The sequence below is a fragment of the Lynx canadensis genome, chromosome E1 (genome assembly GCF_007474595.2).
Source record: "Lynx canadensis isolate LIC74 chromosome E1, mLynCan4.pri.v2, whole genome shotgun sequence".
Lineage (NCBI taxonomy): Eukaryota > Metazoa > Chordata > Mammalia > Carnivora > Felidae > Lynx > Lynx canadensis.
In genome coordinates, this window is record NC_044316.2 from 53471198 (window position 1) to 53490157 (window position 18960).

General features: G+C 53.6%; 1 pseudogene; it reads left to right on the forward strand.

Annotated features, from left to right (window-relative positions):
* Nucleotides 1–683: 683 nt before the first annotated feature.
* On the forward strand, nucleotides 684–784 carry LOC115501873 (annotated as a pseudogene).
* Nucleotides 785–18960: the final 18176 nt, after the last annotated feature.

An 18960-nucleotide genomic window follows, 5' to 3' on the forward strand; every position in this document is an offset into this window, starting at 1 on the left:
TCCTGTCGGGGAGCACTTTCCCAGCGTGGCCTGGAAGATAGCCATAAATCTGTCTCGGGCCATTTGACTCAGGCCCTCAATGCCAAGCTTAACAGGCACTTCCATCGGCCCTGATGCGCCAACGATCTATAAGCCATTAACCAGGCAGTATTAGACCTCCCAGCTCGGCCTCCTCTGTGGGAGCACACGCAGAGAAGGAGGGAAGGAGAGAGAGGGGAGGGCTGCCTGGACGGCAACCGTTAAACCTTCCCTGGGCCCATTAGGGCTGCAAAATCATGCAGCACCTGCCCAACCAGGTCCTACTCTAGACCTGAGTGTAAGACAGGGACCCAGCCCAGCGGGGAGAGGCCACAGCTGGCCAATGGCGGTGGGGGGGCGGTGGCAGGCGGTCAGGACAGCAGTTCAGACTTAGAGAGCCACCAATCTCACTTCTGCTCTTTCTGCTATGTCTTCTAGAAGGTGCACTGCCAGAGTGGGCTGCACCTGTCCTCAGGCAGTAGGCCTTTGACCCCTCACTCCGAGTCCAAAAGCTCCCCCAGAGCCCACGCCCTGGGGCGTCCCATCCTGAATGCCAGATCCCCCCTTTCCTATAAGAAGAGGTGGCTGGTGTGCTCGCTTCGACAGCACATATACTACATTGGAACATATACTACATATACTACACATATACTACATTGGAACACATATACGACAGCACATATACTACATTGGAACAACACGGAGAAGATTCGCGCGGCCCCTGCACAAGGGTGACACACAAATTCGTGAAGCTTCCATGTTTTTAAGCAAAACTAATATAAAAACAGGGAAGGGGACAAAAACATAAGAGACTCTTAAATATGGAGAACAAACAGAAGGTTGCTGGGGGGGGGTGTGGAAGGGGGGAGGGGCTGAATGGATAAGGGGCATTAAGGAATCTACTCCTGAAATCGTCGCTGCACTATATGCTAACTAACTTGGATGTAAATTAAAACAATAAATTAAGGGAAACCAATTTGACAATAAACTTCATATATTGAAAAAAAATTAAAAAATAAAAACAATAAATTAAGTAAAAATTTAAAAAAATAGACGGCTGGTGGTGGTAGTAAGGGCTAACAACTGTTTGCGCTCCCCAAGAATCAGGTGCTAGCCTCAGCCCATCTCACACACACACACACACACACACACAGCCCCTCTGTCACCACCGCAACCCCAAGAGACAGCTGCTGTTCTCAGCCCCGCCACTCAGGTCGGGGAGCAGAGGCACAGAGCTGTTAAGAAGCCTTCCCAGGTCACACAGCTGGAAGGCAGCATGTGGATTTTAACCAGACCGCTTGGCCACGGGACCTGTGCCCTTCTTGGTGGTTCTGTTGACTGCCTGTCAAAGTGGCTGGGAGGCCACCATCAAAACACACTGGAGACAGCCCAACTTAAGGTTGGCAAAAGAGTCATGCGTCCCAGGTGGCTGCCACTGAACTGGTAGGACTGACCCCCCCCCCCCCCCGCAGCCCGAAAAGCGAGGGAGAGCAGTTTACCTAAACAGTCCTGGCTCAGGCCAGAGAGACCAAAAATTGCGTCTTCTATTCCTTCTAGAAACAGGACTAAGTTGTTTCCATCATCGGAGCCTCTTAGCCCATCCATGTTTTTAGGTCCAAGATCTCCTCGTTCTGAGGTTCTTATGACAAGAGCCTATGCCAGCTGGCTGTGCTGAAGGAACCGGTCTCCAGGGTCCCCTCACATGGCAGATGTCCCTTCATACACGGGAGGGACAAGATGGGACAGGATGAGATGGGAAAGGAAACGGATGGGTAGTGTCTTTTTAGCTAAATTATCCATATGTTCCAAAGTCCTGACTTTCCAAAAACTTATGGATAATCGATCATTAAAAAAGAAACAACCAGGGGCGGCTGGGTGGTTCAGTCAGTGGGGCGTCCGACTGGGGCTCAGGTCATGATCTCCCAGTTCTTGCATTCGAGCCCTGCATTGGGCTCTGCGCTGACAGCTGGAGGCTGGAGACTGCTTCGGATTCTGTGTCTCCCTCTCTCCCTGCTCCTCCCCCACTCGTGCTCTGTCTCTCTCTCTCTCTCTCTCTCTCTCAAAAATAAATAAATAAACATTAAAAAAATTCTAAATAAAGAAGAAATATCCATACCACCCCGACACCTACCAGATAACAATGTGTGTAATAGCCCGTGGTCCAGTGCTGTTCGCCCAGGATTGAGAAAGCTCCATTACATGTGTATTAGTCAGCTCACACTGCTGTAACAAAATACCACCAATGGGGGCTTAAACCACAGACATTCATCTCTCACTGCTCTGGAGGCTGGGAAGTCCAAGATCAAGGTGCCGGCAGACTCAGGTCCTGGTGAGGGCTCTCTTCCTGACTTGCCTTCTTGCTGTCTCCTCTCAGAAGGGGACCAATCCCATCATGGGGACCGCACTCTCATGACCATCTAAACCTAACTACCTCCAAATACTTCAAAGGCCCACCTCCAAATACTTCATCGTAGTGGGGGTGAGGGCTTCAACATATGGATTTTTACGGGGACACAAACATAGGCTCTAGAGGCCTCTCTCTGTGTTCCGCTTCCCCGCTGTGGGCCCCAACCTACCTAGATTACCCCACTTATGGCCCATCTCAAAACCCCCTTCTCCCAGGAAGCTTCCCCTGACTACATCTTCCCTTTCTCTGATTCCCAGCTCTAGTTAGAATGTGTCACCCAGTTGAACACCTGCTTCTGTACAATGCTGTATTGATATTTAATCTTGCAATCCAGATACAGAGCTCACAAGCCTACGTTCCTGCCCTGTGGCCATCCTGAATGACTTTAATTTTTTAATGATTAAGAAACAGACTCGCAAAGAACCATAGAGCATTAACCCCTCATCTTACAAATTTGAAAACAGAGGCTGTCAGAAGTTATGGGGCATGGCCTAATGTCATGTGGCCAGGACAGCCAGAGCTCAGAAGCCTGGTATCTTGGTGTCTTTGCTTGAGTTCTAAAAGCAGACATACGGGCAAGGATTGGAGTGCAAGTAGTTGATTTGGGGGGTGGTTCCAGGAAGCACGGGAGAGAGCGGAGAGGCAAGAGGGAAGGGAGGAAAGCTAATTAAGGGGGTGTTAATGAGTGAGCAGGTTACCACTGTGGGCAACGGGGGCTCCATGTCTAGGGGCCTCCAAGAGGCGGCAAAACACAAGAGGGCTCAAGGTTGAAAGCCCCGCTTAAGGATTTAACTTCCAGCACCTCCTCTTGACTTGGGGGGCCAAAGAGGGTGGGCTGAAGAGGGAGGGGCAGGCCACCCGCCATGGTCAGTAACACTGGCCCATTCATGGGTGTAAAACTGCTACCCCGATTTCCTTCCCTGTGTCTGGTTCTCTGCTGGGCACTAGCCTCTGCCCCAAAACATCAGATGAAAAGATATGACCCCCTGATCCATTCCCAGACCCCAGGGATACACTTTGTCCCAGGGGCTTTGAAAGAGCACAAGGGGAAAATGGAACATCCAAGGATGTTTGGGAGACGCGTCATCACATGGGTGTGAGATGGCCCCTGACACACTTGCCTGGCTTCCTGCCACGGGACCCTCTTCCCGGGCATCTCCTGTGTAGGGGGCTCACATTAAGCACTGTGCCGGGGTTAAGCAGACCCCATCCCGGCCTTCCGCACTCCTAGGGTGGGTGGGCTATGGCTGCAGGGAGCTGACGGGCCAGCGCGGTGAGTGACAACCTATGTGCGTGCCTCTTACAGCAGATCCATGAGCACTGGGCACAGAAGGGCATGAGGAGGAAACACGGAGGGCGTCTGGGTGGCTCAGTTGGTTAAACGTCTGACTCTTGGTTTTGGCTCAGGTCATGATCTCACCATTCGTGGGTTTGAGCCCCGGGTCGGGCTCTGTGCAAACAGTGGGGAGCCTGCTTGGGACTCTCTGTCCCTCCCTTTCTCTCTCTCTCTCTCTCTCTGCCCCTCCCCCACTCATTGCCAATCTCCACCACCCCCACCCCCCACCTCTCAAAATAAATAAACATTAAAAAAATAAAAAGGAGGAAACGTGGGCCATAACTTCATCTGTGTTTCACAAAACTCCCAGCTCTTCTCCCAGGCACATTATACTCTGAGTTTATGAGGCAAAGGTAATTGTCATTTTCCCCTCTTGTCCTAGAAGCCAAGCTCACCGCAGCCAGTGAATATGGGCCTCCTCATTAGACTGGCCTCCTTGAAAGGTATGGCCCTTGCATAGCTCCTCCCTTTCCAAACAGGCACAGGGAAAGCCCCAGAACAGGAGTCAGCAAACTCAGAGTCTAGCCTCCTCTCTGCCTCTAACCGTCTCCACACACACCTTGTGACATGTCCCTTTCTAGGTCTTCTTTTTCTCATCTGCAACCCAGGGATGTTGGACAGATCCATTGATAAGGACCTTTTCAGCACTGGCGTTCTGTGTCTTGATTGTAAAGGGCCCCCAGGGACACTGAGCCCCTGGTCCAGAGAAACTACTGACCCCTGAATGGACAACACACTTCTCAGTGCCTTCTCCCTTATGCAACCTTCTCCGTCAAGGACACACAGTCCTCAGCATCCCAAGACACCGCCTGCTATGCTGATATGCCAGGTCTGGTGGAGCAAGTAAGCGGGGACAGGAGAGTGGTGGTGGCTCCCTGCTTTGTCCTTCCCGCGACAGGGCTCAGAGTCTTGGAGCAGAGCCACCTCAGTGGCCTGGCACATATGAACCCCCTTCGCTGAGGTGGCATAGCCAACATCCTACCCTCTACTCCCGCCTCTGGCTCTGCTTATATCCACACCGATGGCCGTGTTGCACACAAACCTGTGTACCCAGTGGATTTGGGATGGGAGAAAAGAAAGCCAGGAGGGGTGGTTTCCTGGCTCCCCCTTCACCTATGGTCCCGTGGGGAATAGTGTGTTGGGATTTGGAGGGTTTTCTGACTGGGCTCCACTCCCCAACACTCCCAGAGAGTAACCTCAACACAAAAGGTTTCTGGGACATGGCCCCCCACCACCGGCCACCTGGCCTTTGAAGACACAGCTCAGATGTCCAGCTGGGTGAAGGACCTTTCCAGGGGAATAGCACTGAGCCAAGCCCCCAGAAGCCCAGGCCAGCCTCTAATAAGGGGCCATTCCTTTTACTCTGGCAGTATTTGATCTTTATTTGCTCAGATCGCGAAGCCTGTTTACAGGGCTTTCTTTTGCAAAGCGCATCTCAAACTTCTCACCGGCTAGGGCTCTCCAGCATCACGGCCAAGTGAGTGATTATCACTGTACCCTCAGTGGGGAGACTGGTGCTCCAGGAACAGAAGAGACTGGGTCCATTTCAGGTAGTCCCTCCATTTGGGGGTCAGGGAGAGAATCTGCCATGGGGTCGTGGGGTCGTGGGGTCGTGGAGCCGGGAAGCGGGGCAGTGCCTCCTTGGGACCTGGGGCACACCTGTTGTTTTCAAAAACTATGGAACGGGAGAAAGAAAAGAACAGAATGGGTGGGGGGAGACCCCCATGGCTCAGACCGCCCTCTCCGGCAATCTCCTGCAGCTGCGCGTCCGGTCACCTCCTTCCCAGCACCTTCCTCTCGCGCCAACATTCAATCATCTTTTCCTATTCACTCCGTCTCTTCCATTTTTATCTTCCGCTGCCCGTGGAAATTGGTGTGAAATAAAAAGGCAACTCTGCCTACAGATGTAATCAATTGATTTGGCAGGTAGCCCGTGGACACCTAAGAAGGGGAGAGCCAATTTCCAGGGTGGATACTCCCTCCTGCATTTTCTCTCTCTACCTCCTCCCTCCCTGCCTCTGGGTCCCCCTCCTTTTATTTTTCTGTCTCCTTCTTTTTGGCCTTGCTTTGATCTTGTTATTTCCCGCTTTGCATTTAATGGAAATAAACCAGCCTATGGCTTTCCCCCACCTTTCCTTATTATTATTTTGTTGTATGAAAGGCAGTGGAGGGAAGGCGTCCCTGTCTCACCTGCTGCTTCCGCAGGAGAGGCTCAGTTCCCAGGGGCCTTGTCACTCTTTCTGGATAAGTGGGACCAGGTTTGAGATCGTAAGGGATTCCAGCCTCCTAAGCCCTCCCAGAGACTCCCAGATCGGAGAAAACACTGTAAAATCAGTCCCAGGATGAACATCTCCCTACCCTCCAGGGAAGGAGAAAATGCTCCATTCTGGGCCCTTGTATATTTTCACTCCGGAATTCATTTATTTATTAAGCTTTATCATGGGGGGGGGGTGTAGAAATTAACAAAACCAATCATAAATCCTTCCCCAGTGCGTCAGCTGGCACAGAGTAGGTGCTCAATGAATGGTGGTCACTGTGGGTCCCTATTATCCTGAAAGTCTCTATTACGGTGCAATAAATATTCATTTCCTCCCTCCTGGAGGCCAGAGAGACTAACTTTGTACGATATCTGGTCTTTGTGGTTGTTTTAATATGAGAAAGAATGGACGAGTGAAACCCAAATCCTCACTCCAGTGCAATCTCTATTAGAAGACCTTCATTAAACACACATAAATGTATAATTAAAAATTTGTGATAAGTGGTATGAAGAGAAACCAGAGGGTGCTACAAGAAGGACTTAATTTAGAAAGGTGGGGGAGGAGGATCTGTGGGAGCCAGCATCTTAAAAAAAAAAAAAGCGTAATTTAATCCAGTGGTTCTCAAAGTAGGGTCCCCACAGCAGCAACAGCAGCGGCAAGGAACTTGTTAGAAAGCAAATTCTCGGGCCACCCCAGAACGGCTGAATCAGAAACTCTGGGGACAAGGCCTAACTACTGAAGCTCTCCAGGTGAGTCTGACACTTCCTTAAGCGTGAGAACGGCTGATGTCAGCTGAGGCGGGAGGGTTAATGGAAGCTGGCACAGGATGGGGAGAAAGAAGACTTTCCAGGCAAAGAGAATAGCATGTGCCAAGGCCCTGAGGCAGGAAAGTCCACGGTGTGGCTGGTGTGTAGCGAGGGACCGAGAGAGAGGGGTTGGAGAGGTGGACTTTGCAGGATCTTAGAGATCACTGTTGCCAGTGTGGGTTTTCTCCTGAGTCCAACCAGGATCCCCTGAAGGGCTGTGAACAGAGCAACAAGGCTATAAAATGTCAATGTCATAGAATCCTGTTTATAACCGTCCTGGGTGGGGGGAGGGTCAAGGTTTAAACAAACAACCCCCCATAACCTAGCTCCCAGCTGCTCCGACTGCTTCCCAGGGTCTCTGGCCCCTTCCCTGGACACGCTTGCCCCCGGTGGACAGGACCCTTCTCAGCCCAAGGAAACAACAACTTTGTGGGGTTGCCGGGAGTGGTGCGGGAGGTCTAGGAGGAAGCCTCTTTTTATTCTATGCCTTTTGACACCAAATAGGGTTTTCTAACTATCCGCATATATTATTTTTATCTTTTTAAAAATGTCAAAGGGAGGTACGCAACGTGTGGGATTATAGGTTGTTTTGGTATTTTTTTAATGTTTATTTATTTTTGAGAGAGACAGAACACGAGTGGGGGAGGGGCAGAGAGAGAGAGGGAGACACAGAATCCGACAGGCTCCAGGCTCTGACGGCTCAGAACCCCACGCGGGGCGCGAACTCACCAACCGAGAGATCACTACCTGAGCCAAAGTTGGACGCTTAACCCACTGAGCCACCCAGCTGCCCCTCTGCTCTACAATTTCTTGAATTCTACGAAATAAAAGCAAACCAAATTTTAGAAAGCCAGTAGTTACCAAATACTGTTATGGGTCGGGTGCTTTGGTGAGTTGACACTTCGTTCCCTCGCCAAGTATTTACCGAGCACCTGCTATGCTCCAAGGACCGTGGGGACCTGGCAAAGAGGGGGAAAGGACCCCATCTTGCCTCCATGGAGCTTCCACTCTAATGGCAGTAATCAGATCAAGAAACAAATTTAAAAATTAAAACATGTGTCACCGTTTGCACGGGCAGGAGAACAGGGTGTGTGGCTGGGGCCGGGCTGAGTGAAGACCCAGGAGGGAGATGAGAGAATCTGGGAGTGTGTAGGTGCAGGATGGGAGGGAGAGAAGCAGGGGGCCGGGGAAGGAGGGCTCTGGGACAGTCTGAGTGGGCCCGTGCAGGGGAGAGAGCAAGGGCACGGTCCCACCAGACAGGCTCTGAAGCGGGGCACCCGCGGAGTCTGGTGCTGGACTGGACAAGGGAGAAAAGACAAGAGCCTCAAAGGTGGCAGCGGTTTTGGACCCGAGAAAGTGGAAAGACAGAATTGCCAGTGATTGAGATGAAGTTTGAAGACCGGGGGACAAGTGGGTTTTTGGCGGGGAAGGGGGAGCTGGTTGATTCAGCTCGGAACGTGCGAAATTTGAGATGCTACGCCATGAGTTTTGGTCCTCCTGGGGACGGACTCCAGGACAGGACTGGCCGAGCGCGAGGCTTGCAGAAACGCCAGTGAGGGATAAGGGACAAGGAGGGCCCTCAGCCTGAGACACAGGCCTGGCACTTTTGAAAGGCGACAGAGAAGGAAGAAAGCCTGGGGAGGAAGGCCCTCCAGCCACAGCACGGTTATGAGAATGTTCTCACCAGACCAGTGGCGAGGTGGGGGTGGGGGGCCCTTGAGCCAAAACGTCCCACCAGGGATGCCCACATCCCACAGGGACAGGCCTGCATCATACCCTCTCTCTCCCTCCCCACCAGGCTCAGGCCCCGGCTGGGAGGAGCCCATGGGACGCGCGGCCCCGGGGGTACCACGGTGCGGGGCCCAGCGGATGTCAGCCACGGTGCTCCCACAACCAGAGGGGTGACTGGAACGTTCTCACGGCCCCCCACAGCCTATTAGATGTGGAAGCGGAGATAGCGAGTAGGCAGTTGGATATATGAGTCTAGAGTTCAACGTGAGGTCCAAGCTGGAGATAAAATTTTAAGAGCCTTCAGCTTATAAATGGTATTTAAAGGCACGAGATGGATGAGAGCGTGTGTGGCTGGAGAGATGTGTGGGCCAAGGACTAAGCCCGGAGGCGCACCTGCATTTAAGAGGTTGGGGGGGGGGTGTTGGGTGACAGGGAGGCGGGAGGGAAGGCAGAGCCCGTGGGGTCCTGGAAGCCAAGGAAAGGAACTATTACAAGCAGAAGAGACCACCCCCGTTCAGAATACAAGCAGTCACCGTTTGCTAAGCATCCTTCGCGGGCCGGGCACTCGGCCAGGACTTTCTGTGCATCCTCCCCTGCTCTGGGTGCTGCAGCGAGCCGCCCACCTTTCCCCGGGGGCCGACACTCCCACCCCCAGTTGCTGGAAGTGTTGACTGCCAACACCCAAGCTTTCACCCCCTCCCCAGGGACTGGGTGACGCCGGGGGGTTGGAGGCTTAGCCTCCTGGGTAGGATGCTCCGAGCTCAGGCTGCCAGTGATAGGTGGCTTCTCCATCAGAGCAAGGATCACTGATGGTCCCAGGCTGGGGGAGGAGGTAGGGGATGATACGTCTTCTAGAATCTTCTGAGTGCTTCGGTTGGAAAGAGGAAACCCACAGACTCTCTGGCCACACTGTTCTAAGTTGTGACCCGCTTCACCCCCTCGACAGTCCTTACCCTCCTTCTCCACCAACTCTCCCTCCTTACAGAACGCGCCAGACCTCCAGACACAAGAGTGACCGAACCCTGGGCTAGGACCTAGAGTCTAGGAGCTCAGTCTTCTCATCTGTAAGATGGGAAGCCAGCCACGGCACCACCAGTCCAGAGGGTGCCGGGAGAAGGGGAACCCACTGAACCCCCAGGAGGAGAATAAGACAAGCCCACTTTAGACGGATTACTGCCCTGAAAGTAAAGGGTGCAAGGGCTGGCCAGGTGGGGCCCAAAGGAGAATCAGGCAGTTCCTACCAGGGGAGAGAGCTTGTCACCCAGAGAACATGAACACTGGGTTGCATCACAGAGTGACGCTCGTCAGCTAGTTGAGCGCAGGCAGGACCCCTACGTTCGAGAGGCCCCTGGACACAAGGTACCCTCTCTTGGTGTAAGCCGAGAGGGTCTCCTGGAGGAAGCGAGGTTCCAGACTTATTGGAAAGGCTAGATAGCGCCAGGTTGGGGCGCCTGAGTGGCTCAGTGGGTTAAGCATCCGACTCTCAATTTCGGCTCAGGTCATGATCTCGCAGTTTGTGGGGTCGAACCCCGCGTTGGGGATTCTCTCCCTCTCCTGTCTCTCTGTCCCACCCTCTGTGTGCTCTTCCTCTCCCTCCCTAAATACACACTTAAAAACTTTTTTTAAAAAGAAGTGCCATTTCAGTCATCGTGGTCCAGTGACACAGGGAGGTCCTAATTCCACCATTTTCCTTTGTGGCCTCAGCCAAGGTGCAAAACCTCCCAGAAGCTCAGTGTCGTTATGTGTGAAATGGGAAGCTGGAGAAAGATTATGTGTCTGAAAATGTTTTGTAAGCGGTGATTCCCGGGCTTTGAGACTCCATCGATGAGGGAAATTTCCAAAAATCTGGGGCCGACATAAGATTCCGACTTTCTATTCCGCCAGGTAAGGACCCTAACACACAAACAAACAAACAAGTCTCTGTCGTCTCTATGGTATCAACAAAGAGCAAACAGGCTTGACAGCAGAAATGAAGGAAGGCCAGAAGCTTCAAATAAAAGTCCTTTAAAAGAATTTTTTAACTAGGGGAGCCTGGGTGGCTCAGTCGGTTAAGCATCCGACTTCGGCTCAGGTCATGATCTCACGGTTTGTGAGTTTGAGCCCCTCGTCGGGTTCTGTGCTGACAGCTCGGAGCCTGGAGCCTGCTTCGGATTCTGTGTCTCCCGCTCTCTCTCTGTCTCTCTGCCCCTCTCCCGCTCACGCTCTGTCTCTCAAAAATAAATAAATGTTAAAAAAAAAATTTAACTATAATATAAAAACAAAGAGGAGGACAAAACATAAGGGACTCTTAAATACAGAGAACAAACTGAGGGTCGCTGGAGAGGTTGGGGGTGGGGGGGTGGGCCAAATGGGCAAGGGCATTAAGGAGGGCACTTGTTGGGATGAGCGCCGGTGTTATACGGAGGGGATGAGCCACTGGAATCTACTCCTGAAATCATTACTGCACTCTATGCTAACTATCTTGGATGTAAATTTAAAAATAAATAAGTACAGGGGCGCCTGGGTGGCGCAGTCGGTTAAGCGTCCGACTTCAGCCAGGTCACGATCTCGCGGTCCGTGAGTTGGAGCCCCGCGTCGGGCTCTGGGCTGATGGCTCAGAGCCTGGAGCCTGTTTCCGATTCTGTGTCTCCCTCTCTCTCTGCCCCTCCCCCATTCATGCTCTGTCTCTCTCTGTCCCAAAAATAAATAAACGTTGAAAAAAAAATTTTTTTAAAATAAATAAGTACATAAATACATAAAATTTTAAAACAATTCTTTAACTTAGGAGTCAAAAAATTAACTTAGAAGAAACCTCACCGGCTTGTCCTTTGTTTTTCCCCCTTTGCCTACGAGCAAGGAAGTTTTTCTCTGAGAACATTGGGGTTGATAAACACAGAAAGCTGCCTGTAACTCCGCGGGAGGCCCAGATCCCAGGGGCTGCGGGTCAGGCTCACCCCATCCGCTCCTCATGCGGGGCACCCCAGAGGGAAGCCTGCTGAATACAGTCCCCTCCCCCGTGGGGGGCAGTGCGCAGAGGAGGATTGCTTCTCTCAGTGAGAGGATTCAGGCCAAGGCAAGTCAGGACCTCAGTAGCAGCGGTAATAACGCAGCCGACGTGTGTGATCTGCCGCCGGCTGAGCGCTGACCCGAGGGCCTCCTGAACGTGAAGCTCCGGGTCGCTCACAACAGCCCCGGAGGAAGGAAATCATTATCATCCCTGCTTTACAGCTGGGGAAACTGAGGCATGGCAAAGTTCGGTCACTTGCTTGACTCTCATGGGCAGTGAGTGGCAAAGCCAGGGTGCTAACTCAGCCAGTCTGGTTGTACTTTGTGCCCTTAAATACGTCACCGCGTGGCCGAGAGAGAGACAGAGACAGAGAGACAGAGAGAGGAGAGAGGGAGAGGGAGGGAGAGAGAGACAGAGGGAGGAAAAGACAGAGACAGAGAGAGAGGGAGAGACACAGAGACAGAGACAGAGCAACAAAGGAAGGAGAGACAGAGGGAGAAAAAGAGACAGAGAGGGAGAGAGACAGAAAGAGAGACAGAGACAGGGACAGAGAGAGACAGACAGAGAGGGAGACAGGGAGAGGGAGGGAGAGGCAGAAAGAGACAGAGGGAGAGAGAAGGTAGGTGGGCAGGGAGAGGAACAGGTTGATCTCCTGGTGCCAAGAGGCAAACTTCCAACAAAACCACCCACCAAACCCGAATGTTCAGACGCTGGCACGTCAGGTCCCAGCAAAGCTGCCTTCCTGTATCAGCTTCCCGCTCTAGTGAGTCGAACGGTGACCTCCAGAAAGGCGTGTCCCAGTCCTAACCACCCCCCCCCCCGCCCCCCGGAACCCATGAAGGCGGCTTATTTGGAAAAGGGGACTCTGCATTAGGCAAAGATCTGGAGCTGAGATCAGCCTGGATTTAGGGTGGCCCCAGATCCCGTGAAGGGTGTCCTCACAAGAAGGCAGAGCAGGGGCAGGCAGCGACCCGCAGAGACACACGGAGGTGGGGGAGGCCCTGCGAAGACCGAGGCAGAGACTGGAGGGCGGCGTCTCCAAGCCAAGGGACAGCAGGGTTGCCAGGAGAGAGGCCTGGACCAGACTCGCCCTCAAGGCCTCCAGGGGGAGCCCCTCCCCCCCCCCCCCCGGCCGACGCCCAGCTTTGGGAGACCATCAGCTTCAGTTATTTTAGGCGCCCCCCCCCCCGCCCCCCGTTGGTGGCGCTTCATCAGAGCAGCCCAGGAATCCACTACGCCCCCTTCCACTTCCTCCTGGTCACCCCCCACCCCCGTCAGGGACCCGGAGACTTCCGCCTCCCCCCCTCTGCTCACGCCCAGCCCCACCGAATCCATCCTCAGAATGCCGAGTCCCGAGGTCCCCATGGCAACGGCTCGGAAGCCAGAACCCAGGATCACCAGTGTGGATCAGCCCACGAGATAGCTTCGAGGTGGGGGGCCGGAGGGGTCCGCTGGGAAAACAGCAAAGAGAAGGCCACGCCCGAGTGACAACTCCCCTGCGGTTGAGAGCAGCTGCTCTCTAAGAAAACAAAGCGCGGTGAAAAGTCCCCCTCTCCCGGATGAATAATCTGCGGGTACGGAAGCAAAGAGCCTGGAAGAAAAAGTGCTGCTGGGCCAGGAGCAGCTGGGCTGGGGACAACAGGACGGCCACCTCCCTCCGGGCCCTCGTCAAGGGGCTGGCCCCGCCCTGCCTGCTCAAGACCCCACAGGTGCCCAGGCTGGGGGTGAACAGCCCCGCGGCCCCGGTCCCCACCTGCGTGGTGCTCGGCTCTGGGCGGGCCCGGCCACTCCCCGACACAAGCCCTTCACGTCTGTGGTTTGGACCCAGGCAGGCCGCCGTCCCCCCCGGGGCGTCTCCCAGTGCCTCCCGGAGCTGCCTGGGCTTCCCCCCAGGAACCCACCTCGAGGCTGCCGCTGCGGTGATGCCCCTGCCCCTCCCCCGCCCTGGGGAACAGGTGGGCTCTCTGTTCCTGGTTCTGCACTGCCAACACCCTCCTCCTGCGGGTCCCCGGCCACACTTCTTCAGCCGACCTCGGGTGCTCCCGACGTGACTTTCCGACCAGCCAGGCCCCCCCACAACTCAGCTCCCTGAAGGCCTTTCAAACATGGGCCACAGGCCTGGCCTGTCCCCATTCGTCCCTTCCCAAGAAAGTCCCCTCCTGCCTACATGTGCTCACACGGGCACGTGCACACACACACACACACACACACACACACACACATACTGGGAGACAGAGGCTCATCGGCACGTCCCAGCCACACAGGCACGTCACTGGAAAGGAAGCGCTCAGGTCAGGCAGGCGGGCTCTAAAGCCCGTGAGCCCCACAGTGACAGTGGTAAGGACGCACATGTACCGTCTCCCTGTCCGTCTTCGCCTCGCTCTCACTTCTCGACTCACCTGGCACAGTGCAAGCAAGACACACAGGTTCTTCATGAATCTTTTTTTTTTTTGATGTTTATTTATTTTTGAGAGAGAGAGAGAGAGAGCTGGGGGGGAGGGGCAGAGAGGGAGACACAGAATCCAAAGCAGGCTCCAGGCTCCGAGCCATCCTCACGGAGCCCGACGCGGGGCTCGAACCCACGAACCGGGAGATGGTGACCTGAGCCGAAGCTGGACCTGAGCCGATGCTCATCTGACTGAGCCACCCAGGCGCCCCTTCACAAATATTTTTCATGAGTAGCCCCGAGCCAGCCAGGGTAAGATGTCAGAGTGCCCACCGTCTTGCAATCCAGAACTTCAAGTCGGTCTCGTTAAAACCACCGGATCATTCTGTTTTGAAGAAGTGGAGAAAAGAACTCCAGTGTCCATAATTGTTCGTCCACAATCCACATCCCTCCTTCCTCAGAGGCTCTGTGGACCAAGCCCCCTGTCCTGGAACCTCCCCCCCGCCCCAACCCCGACCCGGGTCACTGCAAACACTCATCAAACCCTCACCTTTGGGTTGTGGTACGAATACATAGATGAACGAATCAGTTTGCATCACTTTCCCTGGACCTCAGTTAGCACAGGTCTGAGGCATCGGTCAGGACGGGTAAGTGGGTGGAAAGAAGTGACCTTTAAAAATCTGGCTTAACACTCGTTCCTAAGACACTTTCTGGAATATTTCCTTTCCGCTCTGATCTCCTCTTTATGGGGCATTTTCTCGGTACGTAATGAATTCAGCAGGAGTACTTTTCCTGTATGGTTTTAGCCATTTCGCTCTGACGGGCGCGGGAGGATGTGTGATCCCATCACCATCACCTCCCATGAGGCCACGGTCCTCCTGAGCAGGGACAGCTGTGTTCCTCATGCCATCGCGAAGCTGCCCCAGGGCCGTGACACCCGCCCCCACCCCAGGAGCTCTGGCACCCACGGCACTTGTTGGATCATAGCTTCCGGCTGGTGTCCTTCTGGGGTCGGGCAGGTAACGGCTCTTCTCTAAGAGCCCGAAGAACACAGCCTGTAGCTACAGTTTCTTCCCCCTTATGGGAAAGTGTTCAAGCGCTGTTCCTTTTCAGATCCAAGGGGAATGTCAGACTGTCTTCCTGGGGAGCCCCTCTTCCCAGGAAGATGATATTGCTGCTGAAGGGGTCCCACCCCACGGACCTCATTCGGGGCCCTCCATTGTCACAGAATTGCCATCGCCCTGCAGACTGGGCCTTGGCGGACACGCCCTGGGGCCTCTTACTCCTGTTTCTAGAAGCAAAGAGAAGAAGGCATGTGCAGACGTTTTCCAGAAGAGAGATCTCCAAGTTCCCAGAAATTGACAGAAATCTCCAAATGTGTCTATCGAGACAGTGACCCAGCGAGCTACGACGCCCTAGTTACCCGGATGTGCCCTTGGGAGGGGCACAGGCTTTGCCCCGCTTTCTCACACTCGAAAGCAAGTCAGCAGGGCGGCACAGAATCGTCCAGGGTGGTAGCCTGGACAGACCCTAAAGGGTCGCAATGTCCTTCCCTTATGTTTCCGGATCTGTAAAACAGGGGGCCGTTAGCACTGACGTCACTGGTTGCCATGAGGACTGAACGACAGGAACCACGTCAAATGCTTGGCCTCATGCCTGCCGGGAAGCCAGTGCCTAGCAATAGTCGACGGTGATAAAGACGATGAAGGCCAGGAAGAGAACTGCCTGCACGGGCTCCCCGGGGGTCGGGGGTCGGGGTGGGGGGGGGGGGACCAGGGGCGGAGCTGTAGTCAGAACAGTCCCGCCGCCGACTTGGGCCACTCTGGGTTGTCCCACCTCCGTTGTCCTGTACCAGCCACCCCTCACCTCGCATCGAAGCAGCAACTGAACCAACAGTGCCCCCTACAGGCCTTGGCCTCCAGGGACGGCCCCACCCAAGGCTGCCTCTGGGAGCACAGGGAATGTTCTCCTGCGAAGAGAAGGTTCCTTGAGGTTTTGCCTGGAACTTCAGGGTTTGGACTCCCAAAACGGCCTCCCTAGAATAAGTGGCTGCCTCTTCTCCCCCTCCCCCTCCCAAGCATCTTTGATGCACTGGATTTAGCACAGAGACCGGATTAGGGGACAGGAGGCCCAGGTTCGAGGACAATTCAGTCACTGGCTGGCTCTGTGACCTCAGACCCGTCCAACCAGGCCTCTTTCCTGGAGACCCTGAAGTCCCAGATAACTGCCCAGCTCAAGAATTCCCTGAGCTCTGCCAAACCTGTGGCCAAAAGGAGCCTGAGGTGCACCTTGCAGCCATGCAGGGCGATCGGGGGGTCCCAGCAGCTTGTCCAGACAGGTGAGCGCCTAGTGCATCACCTGGTCATTCAACCCCACCGGGCAGCCCAGGTCCCCCTCGGCCGTCCCTCTCAGGGCGGGGCGCTCTGGGGAGCCGCGGGTCCGCACCCCGGCAGACCCCGCCACCTGCTTGGGTTCCTCTGGCTTGCGTGCCTTGGACACCAGCGGGTTTAGCCCGTTCTTTCCCATCTGGCACTTGGTGGGGTCACCTTACGTGTGGTGTTTATGATGAAGCCTGCTAACGATGTCTCCTGACTGAAGCAAATTTGACTTCTATAACGGCCCGAGAAAAGGTCGCAGCCTGGGAGACTGTATTACTCTGTCACAGGAATTAAAGGAGCAGTTTGCCTCAATAAAGGACAGTCTGCCTGGTGGCCTCTCACCCCTTGCCAGCTCCCTCCTGCTATCTTCCCTGATGATGTGGATAAGAATCATGTGACAACAGTAAGCTCGATAAATGCCCTCTCCAGCACCACAGACCCCCACCTCGGGGCGGGTGCTCCCTGTGATTCACGGAGGTGCTGGTGGGGGACAGGGGAGCCTTACTGAACTTCATGTCTCCCAACGATTTCCTGGGGTTTCTCGCTTGATTTGCCCCCACGATGATCCAAGCAGTGTACAAGGAGAAAACAACAACAACAACAACAACACAGGAAGCACTAAATTATTTTCAGGGAGGAGGTGGGGGGAAGGAAATGTGAGCTTTCAATCCTTAATTTGTATGTATATTTTAAAGTGGGTTTTTTTTTTTTCTTTCTCTTTTTCAAGTTAACAAAAAACAAGCATCTTCTCTGGGGGCGGGGTGAAGAGTGAATGTGCTGGAATTCTTTAATTTCATCTCCTTGCAAGCTAAGAAGACAGGCAAGAAAGCCAAGTATGCAGGGAGTCCCAGACAGTGGGTCAGGGAAGGGGGGCAGGGGCAGAGGTGGGGAGGGAGGACAAACCCTTGGAACAGTAGGCTGGCTCCCAGCCTCACTGAGATCTTGCCTTTGATCAGCTGGGTGGGAGCATGCACAGAACATTCCTCACCAGCCTGGTCCCAGGGGAAGGCACTGCTCCCACTGCTGAGCTGTGCGGCTGCAGGCGTTCTAGAATCTCTGAGCAGGCTCCTGTGGGGGTCACCCTCTCATGGAAGGAAATGAGACAAACTTTCCAACAGTGGCTCTTGCTAGAACCGAAATTGACACCTGTAATGAATAGTGCAAGAGAAGCTCCCAGGGAAGAAAACTGTGCAAGCCTGTGTCGCAGCAAGAGAAGGGGCTGCTTTACTGTGACCCGCTCCGATCTGTCAGGAGCCCTTGAGAACAGGGCCCACAGACGAGGAGGGACCAGCTCCCAGCCCGGCTGTCTCAGCCCTGAGACGGAGGGAGAGACCAGGTCTGCAGAAGCCAGGTCACCTTGAGGAAGTATCAGTAGAAACTGTCAGGAAGATCTTGAAATCTGTCAGAGGCTCACATCCCTTGTCCGGACGCATCCTGACTCTGCGCATGACAGCAAAGCTCAGGGGTGTGCCATTTTCAGACAGTTCTTGGCAAGATGCCTCCAGATATTACATTCCTGGTGGGCGTATACAGACGGCCAAGAGGGCGCAGGGAGCACCGACTCTGGCGGGATTGTGCCTTCGTTCCGGGAAGCGCCTTCTCTGATCATTTCCAGAGGGCCCGGAGCCAAAGATGCGATACCCCACCCCCCCCCCATGCATTTTTTTCCACTCCCGGTTTTTATCACAAAAGATGACAAATCTATACAAATGAACAGAATGGGGTAATGAGCCCCCGTGGACCCATCATGGGGCTCCGGCAATTATCAGCGTCCTGCATGTTTCTTTTAGCGATGCCTCCTTCCGCGTGGCATCCCTCCTGTGATTTCTTTTTTTGCAGGTTTTTTTTTTTTTTTTTTAGATAAAACTTAAATGCATTGAAATGCACAAAGCTTCACCTCTACGTTTTTGACAAATGGATACATTCATATAACTTGTAGGGGAGGAAAAAGTTTTCCTTGACCTTCTTAGAGTCCCTGGCTGGGTCTGAAAATTAAACTGGCAGGGACAGATTAACAGGAGGAAAGTCTACACGTTTTATCCCATTTTTACATGTCCATAGGAGCCTTCACAAGGAAAGGAAGATCCAAAGAAGTGACCGGAGCAGAAAGCTTTTACACGTTTTAGACCAAAAAAATAGAACCAATAAATTAGTGAAGAATGGACAAGACCAAAGGGTTTGCACCGGGGGTAGTAAGTGGGTAAGAAGTAATTAGAAAAATAGGGTTAGTTAAAAAAAAAAAAAAAAAAGGAAAAAGGAAAAAGAATAAAAAAAGAAGGGTTAGTTTGGCAAGGTTTGTTTGCACGAACAAATTTGCCATGCTTGGCCCCAGATTCCGATCTCCAGTGATAAGAATTTCAGGGAAGAAGGGAGGGGTGGGGAAGGTCACAGCGACCTTCTTGATTCTGCCATTTACAAAATCCCTTAAGCGTAAAACGTTGAATGTGCCAAGGTGCCAGATTTTAGGGTAACGTGGTCTGAACCCCAGCAAACCAACCCCTCATTACAATATAGGACTAGAATGATCTCCACCCCATCAGGCAACCACTGGCCTGATTTTTTTTCACCAGAAATCCATATAAATAAAACCACATGGGATGCACTCTTTTGTGCCTGGATTCTTTCTACCTGCATCACTTCGGTGAGATTCTTCC